This window comes from Thalassophryne amazonica, chromosome 6 (assembly GCF_902500255.1).
Source record: "Thalassophryne amazonica chromosome 6, fThaAma1.1, whole genome shotgun sequence".
Lineage (NCBI taxonomy): Eukaryota > Metazoa > Chordata > Actinopteri > Batrachoidiformes > Batrachoididae > Thalassophryne > Thalassophryne amazonica.
The window spans coordinates 76,250,530-76,263,706 of record NC_047108.1 but is presented as its reverse complement, the minus strand read 5'-3'; the positions used below and the strand labels follow the sequence as shown (position 1 = coordinate 76,263,706).

At 38.3% G+C, this 13,177-nt stretch overlaps 1 non-coding gene across 1 annotated transcript; it reads left to right on the top strand.

Moving 5' to 3' along the window:
• Positions 1-1,667: 1,667 nt before the first annotated feature.
• Positions 1,668-1,830, top strand: LOC117513147. Its single transcript, XR_004561467.1, has one exon. It is a non-coding gene; the product is annotated as a U1 spliceosomal RNA (small nuclear RNA).
• Positions 1,831-13,177: the final 11,347 nt, after the last annotated feature.

The following is a 13,177-nucleotide window of genomic DNA, read 5'->3' as shown; positions in this document are numbered from 1 at the left end:
TCAAATCAAATTCTTATATTTTGCGTTCAACAAATGTCCGTCTCTTTGCCTCTTTGTAACCTGTGCTGTATTCAGGAAAAATAAACATTGCATACGTCTCAATAAGACTGAATATAATGATTACATCCCGTGAACGTGGTGTTCCTGATTTCACTCTTGCTGTGTTTGCACACAGAGCCCTATAGAATTATTGTTCCACTGTGAGGCACTGTCTTTTATTGAAAAACAGCGCTCCTCTGCCATTCTCCAGATGGTGGACCCGGTGTCACTGACAGCGGAGCTCCAGGTAGCTTAGCTTAGCTATCGGTTTAGCTCAAACACTGAAGCTGGTCCACCTCCAGGTAACACTGGAGTTGCGTCAGGAAGGGCATCCAGCATAAAACTTGTGCCAAATACCAATGCGGATCTAGCTGTATCCGCTGTGGCAACCCTGAACAAAAACGGGAGCCACCAAAATGACAACAACAACTTTTAAGCTGGTCCACGACCAGCTATCCTGTTAACACCAGTCACTCGTCACATTCTGTCCAACTCCGTGATCACAGAAGCGGCCAGAAGCGAGACTGGCCAGTGCCCCACATGTAGCATTTTAGCTTAGCTTAGCATGGCATGAAGTGACACTGCGGCACAAACAAACATGGCCAGTTCCACGCTTTCGGCAGAGGAAACATACTTTGTTAAGAATTTTCTCTTGGCCAGACAAATTGATAAATTCTGTGGTTTGATCCATGTTTGAAGACCAGTCTCACAATGTGCTGGGCTTCACTTGTGCTGTTTGTACAAGACGCACAATAAAATAAAAAAATCTCACTTTCCTCCTCAAAATATTATCTTTGAAAAATCGGTCCACCTTATAAGTAACAGTCATGTGACTACATCCTTGCAAAATACACATTTTAATGTATTCACTGTCAAAGTCCACAAAAAACACTGATCTCACACTGTAAAAAAAAAAAAAAAAATTCCCCATTTATTTCAGTAGAGCTTCTCAAGTGGCGAGGCTAAGATGATGTCACCAAAGTTCATATTCCTCACAACTTGAGGTTTCTGAGAGATTATCAAAGGCAGGTAAAGTCATGCTAATTTCCCCATTTTTATAACTTATTTCCTCTCAGCATATGGTACCAAAAATAAAATAAAATTCATCAATATTTTCATAATTCTTTATTTATAATTGTTAACTCGTTTGACATTTTATGTACTAGAGATATGCCCTTTAACTTTCCCCTTCAGTGCCAAATCTGAAGCTGAGAATCAGAAGCTTTTAACAACTTTAACATCAGACTGTTTGTCAATGTAGACCGTGGGCTCACATTTCACATTTCACGTTTCATTTCTGGAGTCTTGGTAATACTTACTCAAGGAACTCAAAGGACTCATATAACCCAGATCATGACAACATGTGACTCATAAGGATTCAAATCAGTAAAATGAATCAGGTTTGACATCTCTGCTGTCACTGCCTGACAGTGTATCAATCTGTCAGAGGAAAGCTACAAACTGTCACTACTGACATGATCACAGGGTGAGAGAATGACAACCCACAGGAGCGCACTCACATGCTCTTTGGTGAGAACATGATTCATTGTGATTCCTCATCAGCATCCATGAACATCAAAACACACAGCTCTACACATATGACATTTACCACTAGATAGTGTTTGTGTGTATTTACCTGGCAGGGGCGACACCATGATTAAGAAGGTGGTTCACCTAAAGTGAGCTTCAGTCATTGCACTGTGGCTGATTGCCCTTTGCAAATTCCCCAAATGTGGGAATCTGAACTGCATAATTTATGGTAGTGGGGAACTGCGTTCATGCTGACAACTGATAAATTAAGGCAGCATGGTGGCTTAGTGGTTAACACTGGTGCCTCACAGCAAGAAGGTTGTGGGATCACGTCCCATCCCACCCTCTCTGTGTGGAGTTTGCATGTTCTCCCCGTGTCTGTGTGGGCTTCCTCTGGGCACTCTGGTTTCCTCCCAGAATCAAAACATGCTTATTTAGGGTCTGCTCCTTTCTCTGCCCATGACCAAGGCAGCGTCTCTACATCTGGAGTGGGTCGCCGGGTGCCAGACTGTGGCAACCCACTGCTCCTAGTGGTTGCATTGTGTCTAACTGTAATTAGGCTGGGTTAAATGCAGAGGACAAATTTTGTTATATCTACAGTTGTGCTCATAAGCTTACATACCCTGGCAGAATTTTAGAATTTTGGTCATTTTTCAGTGAATATGAATGATAACACCAAAACGTTTTTTTTTTTTCACTCATGGTTAGTGGTTGTGTGAAGCCATTTATTGTCAAACAACTGTGTTTACGCTTTTTAATCATAATGACAACAGAAACTAGCCAAATAACCCTGATCAAACATTTACATACCCTGGTGATTTTGGCCTGGTAACATGCACGCAAGTTGACACAAACAGGTTTGAATGGTTACTAAAGTTAACCATCCTCACCTGTGATCTGTTTGCTTGTAATCAGTGTGTGTGTGTGTGTGTGTGTGTGTGTGTGTGTGTGTGTGTGTGTGTGTGTGTGTGTGTGTGTGTGTGTGTGTGTGTGTGTGTGTGTGTGTGTGTGTGTGTGTGTGTGTGTGTGTGTGTGTGTGTGTGTGTGTGAAAGGTCAGTGAGTTTCTGGGCTCTTGACAGACACTTGCATCTTTCATCCAGTGCTGCATTGACATTTCTGGTTTCTAATTCATAGAGAAAGCAATAAAATTGTCAAAGGATCTGTAGGAAAAGGTAATTGAACTATATAAAACAGGAAAGGGATATAAAAAGATATCCAAGGACCTAAGGTAGACCAACAGACCTGAAGTACGCTATTACAACGCAAATGCCAGAAAGTATCCTGCGTACAATACGCCAAACAGCACAGAGAATAAAGTCATTTGGAGTGATGAGACCAAAATTGAACTTTTTGGCCACACCCATAAACATATTTGGAGAGAAGTCAATAAGGTCTATGATGAAAGGTCCACCATTCCTACTGTGAAACACAGAGGTGGATCACTGATGTTTTGGGGATATGTGAGCTACAAAGGCACAGGAAACTTGGTCGAAATTGATAGCAAGATTAAAGCAGCATGTTATCAGAAAATACTGGAGGAAAATTTGTACTCATCAGCCAGATGCTGTGCATGGGACGTACTTGGACGTTCCAACATGACAACGATCCAAAACACAAGGCCAAATTGACCTGTCATTGGCAACTGCAGAAAAACAGGAAGGTTCTGGAGTGGCCAGCTCAGTCTCCTGAGCTCAGTATCCTTGAGCCACTCTGGGGCATCTCAAAAGTGTAGTTCATGCGAGACACCCCAGGAATTTACAGGAACACAAAATGTAGCACAAAAGACTCCAAGCTGTCATTGATGTTAAAGGGGGCAACACACAGTATTAAGAACAGGTGTATGTAAACTTTTGATCAGGGTCATTTGGATAGTTTCTGTTGTCATTATGATTTAAAATGAGCAAACACAGTTGTTTGAGAATGACTGGCTTCACACAACCATTAACCATGAGTGGGGAAAAAGTTTTTGTGTTTTTTGTGCATTCATATTCTCTGAAGAAAATGGCCCAAAAAAATCAGAAATTCTGCCATTGTATGTAAATGTATGAGCAGAACTGTATGTTTATATGTACAATGACAGTAAAGGCTCTTCTTCTTCTTCTTCTTCTATTGTTTAGAACCTATGTTATGCATGGAAGTAGGCTGTAAGTAGGTTGCACCCATGTGAAAAGCAGTCATCATTGATTTATTTATTTATTTCAGAAAATGTAAGTAAATAGAGTTTTTAAATGGCTCATTTCAACTTACCACAGCACTGCAGTAGTAAAACTAGGACAAAGTAATATTGAGTGAACTTTTTTAGTTGTTAAAACAACATTTATTATGAGTAATAATAGTTCTAGCAGTAGTATGTGGAAAAATTGTCTTTAGAATGTCTTCAAAAGTTGAGTGTGGGGGAGGGAGCTTTTGTCTCCTTGTTCCTCTGGTGACACCCCTTACTGTCTCTGTTACCAGGAGGAAAACAGATGTGACAAAACATGTTTATTTGTGTGGATATCGCTACCTGATTTTTTGTAAGAAGGGTACATCACATGCACCATGCATCAGAAACAGACATCTTGAGTATTTGAAGCAAAGGTATCAGTTAGCTTATTTTTGCAGTTATAGAGAGTATTCAGAAGGTATTCCCAGCGCTGCACTTTTTCCACATTTTTTTTTATGTTGCAGCATTATTCCAAAGTGGATGAAATTCTTTTTCTTCAAAATTCTACACACAATACCCCATAATGACAGTGTGAAAAAAGTTTTTGGAGATTTTTGCAAATTTATTAAAATTAAAAAATAATAAATCCCATGTACATAAGTATTCACAGCCTTTGCCATGAAAATCAATATTGAACTCAGGTGCATCCTGTTTCCACAGATCATCCTTGAGATGTTTCTACAGCTTAACTGGAGTCCACCTGGGGTAAATTCAGTTGATTGGACATGATTTGGAAAAGCACACACCTGTCTACATATAAGGTCCCACAGTTGACAGTGCATGTCAGAACACAACCAAGCATGAAGTCAAAGGAATTGTCTGTAGACCACAAAGACAGGATTGTCTCAAGGCACAAATCTGGACAGGGTACAGAAACATTTCTGCTGCTTTGAAGGTCCCAATGAGCACAGTGGCCTCCATCATCTCTAAATGCAAGTTCAGCTCCGCCAAGACGCTTCCTAGAGCTGGCCGTCTGTCTAAACTAACTGATCAGGGGAGAAGGGCCTTAGCCACTGAGGTGACCAAGAACACAAAAGCTCCAGCATTCCACTGTGGAGAGAAGAGAACCTTCCGGAAGGACATCTCTGCAGCAATCAGAGATATGCTCCTGTATGGTAGAGTGGCCAGATGAAAGCCACTCCTTAGTAAAAGGCACACGGCAGTCCACCTGGAGTTTGTCAAAAGGCATCTGAAGGACTCTCGGACCATGGAAAACAAAATTCTCTGGTCTGATGAGACAAAGATTGAACTTTTTGGCATGAATGCCAGGTGTCGTGTGAAGGAAACCGGGCACCGCTCATCACCTAGTCAATGCCATCCCTACAGTGAAGCAAGGTGGTGGCAGCATCATGCTGTGGCTATGTTTTTTGGCAGCAGGGACTGGGAGACTAGTCAGAATTGAGAGAAAGATGAATGCAGCAATGTACAGAGAAATCCTGGATGAAAACCTGGTCCAGAGCGCTCTTGACCTCAGACTGGGGTGACGGTTCATCTTTCAGCAGGACAATGACCCTAAACACACAGCCAAGATATCAAAGGAGTGGCTTCAGGACAACTCTGTGAATGTCCTTGAGTGGCCCAGGCAGAGCCCAGACCTGAATCCAATCGATAATCTCTGGAGAGATCTGAAAAAGGCTGTGCTGCAAAGAGGAATGGGCAAAACTGCCTAAAAATATGTGCACCAAGCTTGTGGCATCATATTCAAGAAGACGTCAGGCTGTAATTGCTGCCAAAGGTGCATCAACAAAGTATTGAGCAAAGCGTGTGAATACATGTGATACATGTTATTTCTTCTTTTTTAAAATTTTTAATAAATTTGCAAAAATTAAAAAAAAATCATGTTGTCATTATGGGGTGTTGTGAGTAGAATTTCAATCAAAAAAATTATTCAATCCATTTTGGAATAAGGCTGTAACATACCAAAATATGGAAAAAGTGAAATGCTGTGAAAACTTTCCAGATGCACGGTATTTCATTTCGAAGCCCACTAAGATGTGCAAGAAAAATCCAGGTGCTAAATGGGGTATATAACCATAAATAATCACAGATTGTGGCATCAAATCATCTACATCACAATGAAGATCCAGCGGTTACAGAGTTATCATCGAGGTTTGGAAATGTTCAAAGCACGTTGATAAAACTCAAAGTATTTGCAACTTAACCACAAGGCTGTCACAAGCTGTCGGTACAAACGTGAGCTAAAGTATGATCCTGCAATTTGTAATCTTGAACTGTTGTACCGTCTGCAAACATTACCTGTGACCATACAACATGGCGATCACTTGTGCTACATTTAAATAACTATCACATCTTTTTTTTTTTTTTTGTATATATGCATTTCAGAAAGCTGTAACACGTTTTGTTGCCCAAACACTTTGTGCTTTTGTGAAGTTTGGCTCTGAGTCATACATGGATTATGAAACAGATCAAACGCACAGAAGTCAGAGGTTACTGTCTATTTATAGGTATGATCTCATATCCAACTTTGTAATCTTGCTCTTCATGTCTGCACAGTACTCTGCAGATCGTCAGTGATGTAACCCGTTACCGGAGCTGCAAACTGCCTTCTAGCATGTGCTGATGATGATATATGACAAATTATGAAGTAACAGTCACGTCTAATGTCTGTCACAGTGTTACTAATGAAGCCTTAGCATTTACTAAAAGGCACTGTTCACACCGCAAGTGAGAATTTGAGCAACACCGCATGTCATTACATAAAACATCATCATTCATTGTAAAAAAAAAATACAGGGACAGCCATTTTGACTTTTAGTCTTTATTATACATATTTGCCCCCATCAACAACACTACAGTCCTTCAGGTTTCGTTGCCTTGGCTAACTTTTTTGCTAACCTTACTCTCTATACACACACACAAACACACACATTAACAGTTTATCCTGGCCAACAGCTCAGCAGATACAGAAAACGTCAATTGGCCATATTAGACAGCACTCTAATATCGTTAACGATGGGGCCCTATCTTGACAATCTAAGGCACATGGTCTAAAGAGCATAGCACAAGTGCATATGGAATGTGCCCAGCTTCACTTTGCTACTTACATGGTACTTACATGATGCATGGTGCTTTGCTGTGTGCAAAGTATGATTCAGGGTGCAACGGGTTGTCTCTAATTCATTATGGGTGTGTTTTGAGCACAACATGAATTAATCCATGAAACATTCTTTAGGTTTGGGTTCAGTTTTGTTGTTGTTTGATGTGCTGATACATACCAATATGTGTACAAGCAGAATTAAGTTGTAGCCACCTATGAAAAGTTCATCTGAACATGGCACAATATAAATAGCAAAATAACTTTGTGGTTCTCTAGCCAGGTTTTTGGTGGTCTATGGGTGCAACTTCTTCCTGTTGCCTCCAGATAATTCATCATTTAATTCATAATTCATTTTATTGTGTAAAAATAAATATGCACATTTGCATATATTGACACATCATAACAAAAAAGCAATATGTTAAAAATCTGGTGGTGTTATAATACAAATCATAATTTCTTTTAAAAGTATTCACAGTTGATGAGGAAATCACAAGGCAAACTATTTCATAATACAATAGCTCTATTGCTGAAAAAATTCTTAATTATATTCAGTCTAGACCTTTGACGCTCAAGGCTTAGCCCATGGCCTTGAAGGCCAGCATCTTCTCATTTCAAAGAAAATTTCAAAATTAACATTTTCATATACGATACGATACGATACGATACACTTTATTGTCCCCTCAGGGAAATTTGTCTTGGACTCATGCTAGGTGCCTTACAAGAAAAGAGAAAACAAACAATACAGATAAAAACACAACCACATCCATAACAAATTAACATGACAGGAGTCAGGAGAAACACCATAAATATTGCATAATTCCAATTTTAAACATTATCGTTTAACAATTTAATAGACATGGGGACGAATGAATTTTTAAATCTATTCAGTCTACTCCGAGGAACTCTGTACCTTCTCCCAGAAGGAAGGAGAGTGTACTCTGCATGAAGAACATGAACTGAATCCATCAGTATCCTCTGAGCTGCTTTCAAAACAGACTCTTCATAGAGTGTATTGAGGGACTGATATTGTTTCTTTCCGATTATCTTCATTGCATCATCAATTTGTCTGTTAAGTTTCGTTTTAAATTGTACAGAAAGATTGCCGTACCAGGCAGTCATGCCATACCTAACTAGGCTCTCTAACACTGCCTGGTAAAACAACAACATAATTTTCTGATTGACTCCATACAAACGAAGTCTACGAAGGAAATAAAGTCTTTGATGGAATCGGGAGCACAAACTGTCCACATGTGCAGTCCAGCTGAAGGTATTGTCTATGTGCAGCCCCAAGTACTTGTATGAGTTGACCTGGTCAATGGGAATACCATGTATGACCACAGGAGTATGGTCCCCAACAGTCCTTGGATCCAGAATCATTTCCTTGGTTTTATTGACATTTAAAACCAAGTGGTTGTCATCACACCACTGCACAAAGTGTTTCACTTCAAGGAAGTACTTTGTTGGACTTGAATCCTTGTGCAGTAGGCTCAAAATAGCTGTATCATCAGAAAATTTAAAAACAAAGTTATTGCAGTAGTTATTTGTACAGTTATTAGTATAAAGAGTGAAGAGAAAAGGAGAACTGACACAGCCTTGTGGTACACCTGTATTTGATGATTTGAGTACCGAAAGAGCTTGATTAACTCTAACTTGTTGTAATCTATTAGTTAAAAAGGAATGATACCATCTGATTAAAAGTGGGTTAACATTCATTTCCTTTAACTTGGACAACAGGTATGGCTGTAATGTATTAAAGGCTGAGCTGAAATCAACCAATAAAATCCGTGCATAAGCAGTAGGATCTTCCAAGTGCTTAAGTGAAAAGTGGGTTAAGCTGTTAATGGCATCGTCAGTGCCTCTACTCTGCCTATAAGCAAATTGGAATGGATCAAGTACAGGGTTAACAACCGTCTTAAGGAAAAATAGCATAATCTTTTCAAAGCACTTGCTTACAACAGATGTTAAAGCTATTGGCCTATAGTCATTATTTCCAAGTGAGCACGATTTTTTGGCGATTGGAACAATAATGGATCTTTTCCAGAGGGTTGGTACAGTATGAAGGTCTACGGACTGCTGGAAGACAGGACACCAAGCAAGGGCCAGTTCTTCTGCACATGCTTTTATAAGCATTGCAGAGATGCCGTCTGGGCCGGTGGATTTTTTTGTAGACACCTTCTTAAAGATTGATTGAACTCTCCATGAGTCGATTACAATCCTAGTATTTTGATCAACAGGAAGATTTTCCAGAATATTCTTACAATCATCAGAAAAATCTTGTGTTTCAAACCTCAGAAAAAAATCATTTAACTCATTTGCTTTTCCTTGATCATCATTTGTTGCAAGTGTCTTTTTAGCTGGATTCGTATTTGTTATTATCTTGATGTTATCCCACAGCCTTTTAATGTCTGATTCGCTAAAGTTCTTCTCAATAGTTTTCCTGTGTAATATCCTGGCCTTTTTCAGCAGTGTATTAAGTTCTCTTTGTACCACTTTCACACTCATTCTATCTTTGTTCTTAAATGCTATTTTTTTCCCTATTAATACACTCTTTCACCTGTGTAGTTATATACGGCTTATTCTTTGGGTACACTGTAACTTCTTTCTTACTCATAACACTGTCTACACAAAATTTAATGTAATCTGTTATTACTTCAGTGGCTTCATTTATTTCCATTTCATGAAATATTTCCCAATTAGTGCAGAGAAAGGATCCTTTAAGTATCTCCATATTGTCTTTGTCCCATAAAATCACTGTACAATATCTGTGTAAGATTTTGTACATTTCAATTAAATCACCTCTAGTGCGTCGATCTTCTAAAGTAGTTAAACCAAGTCCAGCAAGTCTATTCATATAGCACATATGTTGCAACTCGGATAAAAGCTTAGTGGCTCTTCTCTGAACCATTTCCAAAACACTTATGTCATTCTCAAGATATGGCATCCAGGCCTGTACATAATATTCAAGATGGGGTCTTAAAAAACTCTTCTATAATAGGAGAAAAGATTCTTTATCGACATAATCACGCCCAATATACTGTCAACAAATTGCTTGAAATTAAGACACCACTACTCTGTAGCAGTCTCTAAAATGTTTCTGTTTGCAGTATAATTGTGACAGGGATTTTTCTTTCCCATATGAAGGACTTTGCATTTTTGTTCACTGAAACCCAACAGCAAATTCTTGCACTTATTCCATATCGATAAGGGAAATAATGGGTGATACACTTTAGTGTCGTCAGCAAAGATCTTACACTTTGATTTGGCAAATCATGAATAAATAATAAAAACAAAATTTGAATAAATAATAAAAACAAAATTTAAATAGCAGATAGGAATGCATCAGATGCAATGCAGCAACAAGATGGGTGCTATAATGACAGTTAGTTTGGAGGGAAACTAGCAATGGTACTGATGCTGTGCTCTATTTTGTGCCAGGTGTAAGATTGGACCCCATGTTTCTTAAAAACAGACATTAAAGTTTGTAGCCAAAAACACTCAAAGAGGACATGGCTATGTCACACAAAGTGCAGACAACCTCAATGGGTGTGTTTCACACAGTAAGGAGGAGTTTAGATATGCACGTCCATGACTTATGTCAACAGGAATTTGAAACAAGCTGTTTCAAGGCCTAAAATTTGCTTCTAGTTGGGTAATTTCTACATCAACAGATGCAAGACTGTGGGACTTTAAGGATGACTACCATGAAGTCCCAATGACAAAAAAAGCAATATGACCCCTTTATATAAGCAATGCAAGTACAACCCAATACCCATGTACATATACTTACACTTTCTATCATATTACACTGAACAAAAATATAAATGCAACACAAATGCACATTTCAGAGTGGCCTTTTATTGTGGCCAGCCTAAGGCACACCTGTGCAATAATCATGCTGTCTAATCAACATCTTGATATGCCACACCTGTGAGGTGGGATGGTTTATCTTGGCAAAGGAGAAGTGCTCACGGACACAGATTTAGACAGATCTGTCAACAGTATTTGAAAGAAATAGGTCTTTTGTGCATATAGAAAATGTTTTAGATCTTTGAGTTCAGCTCATGAAAAATGGGAGTAAAATCAAAAGTGTTGTATTTATGTTTTTGTTCAGATAGTCATTCACAACTGCTAATATTAAGAAGTATGTTGTGAATAAAAGCATGAAGCAAAATAAACTATTTAAATAATCGTGTTAAGGTTTAGTCCTAATCATAACTACACAATATACGTATACTTCCACTTATGCAAAAATTCTTTATAAAAACTAGTCCATTTATTGAATATAGAATAATCTCCAAGTAAACACACTGTATGCTGATTAATCTGTTGATATTTAATATTTAAAAGCTTTCAACGTTGCATTGCTTTAAATCACAGGCATTTTCCCAAGCAATGGAATAAATAGTAATATTTTCCTAATGATATGCAAGTATATAATTATGTATAAAGCTACAAATTTAGGTCATTTTCTCTATAGTCTGTGTGTACAGCATTTCATTTCAAACTGAGAATAACAATCCAAGAATGCACCTCGATTTTTCCTCTATAAATCCATATTAACTCACAAAATGTTCATCAGCGTTGACACACTGGCAGAATTCACATGGAACAATCATATGATTCAATGCAAATGGTAACACCCAAAACAGAGTAATGCAAAGATCTGATTGGCTGACACCTGTGAATGGCGAATATTACTCAGAAACATTCATGTCACATTACTGCATTTTCATTCATCACTTGGTTCTTGGCTGGAGCGTTACCAATGGTACCACACGGGGGCACTCACACACACTGCAGTAGTGTCCTGTCAACTGTGGTTTCACTTCATGAGGCACAATGTTGACATAAGGAATGTGTAACTATGTTATAAAGAGATGATAATCAGATGGAGACTGGCATTTCAACCTCTAAAACCACATGCACAGTCAACACCGATGTGCATTTAGCTCTATCAGTGACGCAGTATATAAATATATCAATTAAATACATTCAAATTAGCATAAATACATTAATACCTCTTAGTATAATAAAATGTAATTCCCGCTCTAGAATTAGTGTTACAAGTCCCTTTTGAGGCTGTTAAATTACACAATTAACAACATCAAATAGCAGCAAGAGCCCTTATAGCTTAGTGATCTGATACAACTTTTTACATACCTTCATAAATTCACCTTTTAAGCCCCATTGTACAAAATAAGTACCTCACCTGATAAATTCTCCTTCTGTAAAACAAAGTATGATAACAACAAAAGCTAATGCACTGCAAATGGCTAATCTGAAAAACAAATGAATGTACAATAGATGATAACTCGGTACCAATTTGCAGTCATGTTCAAATTCTTGGTCCATCATTGACATTACGACATGTCACCCATAGCAACCAAGCGGGAGCCATCTTGCTGGGTATAGGGCTGTGTTTATGACATGTCGTGAAGTCAGAAATTGCAAGCTCAAAATGTGAAAAATAATATGATTATATGGACAGGTTGGATTTTTTTCTCTCTCTCTCTCTCACCACTTGGAAACTCGAGCGGAAATTCAGTGTTATTTATTAGACATGCAGCCATAACAACTACAACAAGAGCAATCCGAGATTTCTGAGATCCATCAATTTAGATCCGGATCACTTCCAACATTCAGTGGAGTGTTCCCTGCCCATCTATTTGCGGTGAAAATTTCATCAAAATCCGTGCAGTAGTTTTGACGTAATCCAGCAAACAGACAGACAGACAAATAAATAAATGAACGCAGATGATTTTGTTACGTCCACCAAGGACGTAATCATGGCGTCCTCTGTCATGACTGTTGAGACAATAATATTATAAATGACATTTAAGTATTATTAACAAATCATTTATGTTCAAGTATATGATAACTTTGCATTCTTCATATATTAATGAAATGCCAGTGTTATGGTTTTTGCAAAGACATCTGCAGTAATTGATGGTGTCACTGAGTACCGACTACTAACAGAAATACAGTGGAACTGGAAAGTATTCATAGCACTTCTCTTTTTCCACATTTTGTTATGTTGCGGCCTTATTACAAAATGAATGAAATTATTTTTTCCTCAAACCTCTACACACAATACACCATAATGTCAATGTGAAAAATGGTTTGTTTTAGATTTGAAAATTTATTAAAAAAAAAAAAAAATCAAGAAATCACGGGTACATAAGTATTCACAGCATTTGCCATGTAGCTCAAAATGGTGCATCCTGTTTCCACTGATCATCCTTGAGATGTTTCTACAATTTGGAGCCCACATGGGGTAAATTCATTTTATTGGACATGATTTGGAAAGACACACATATAAGGTCCCACAGTTGACAGTGCATGTCAG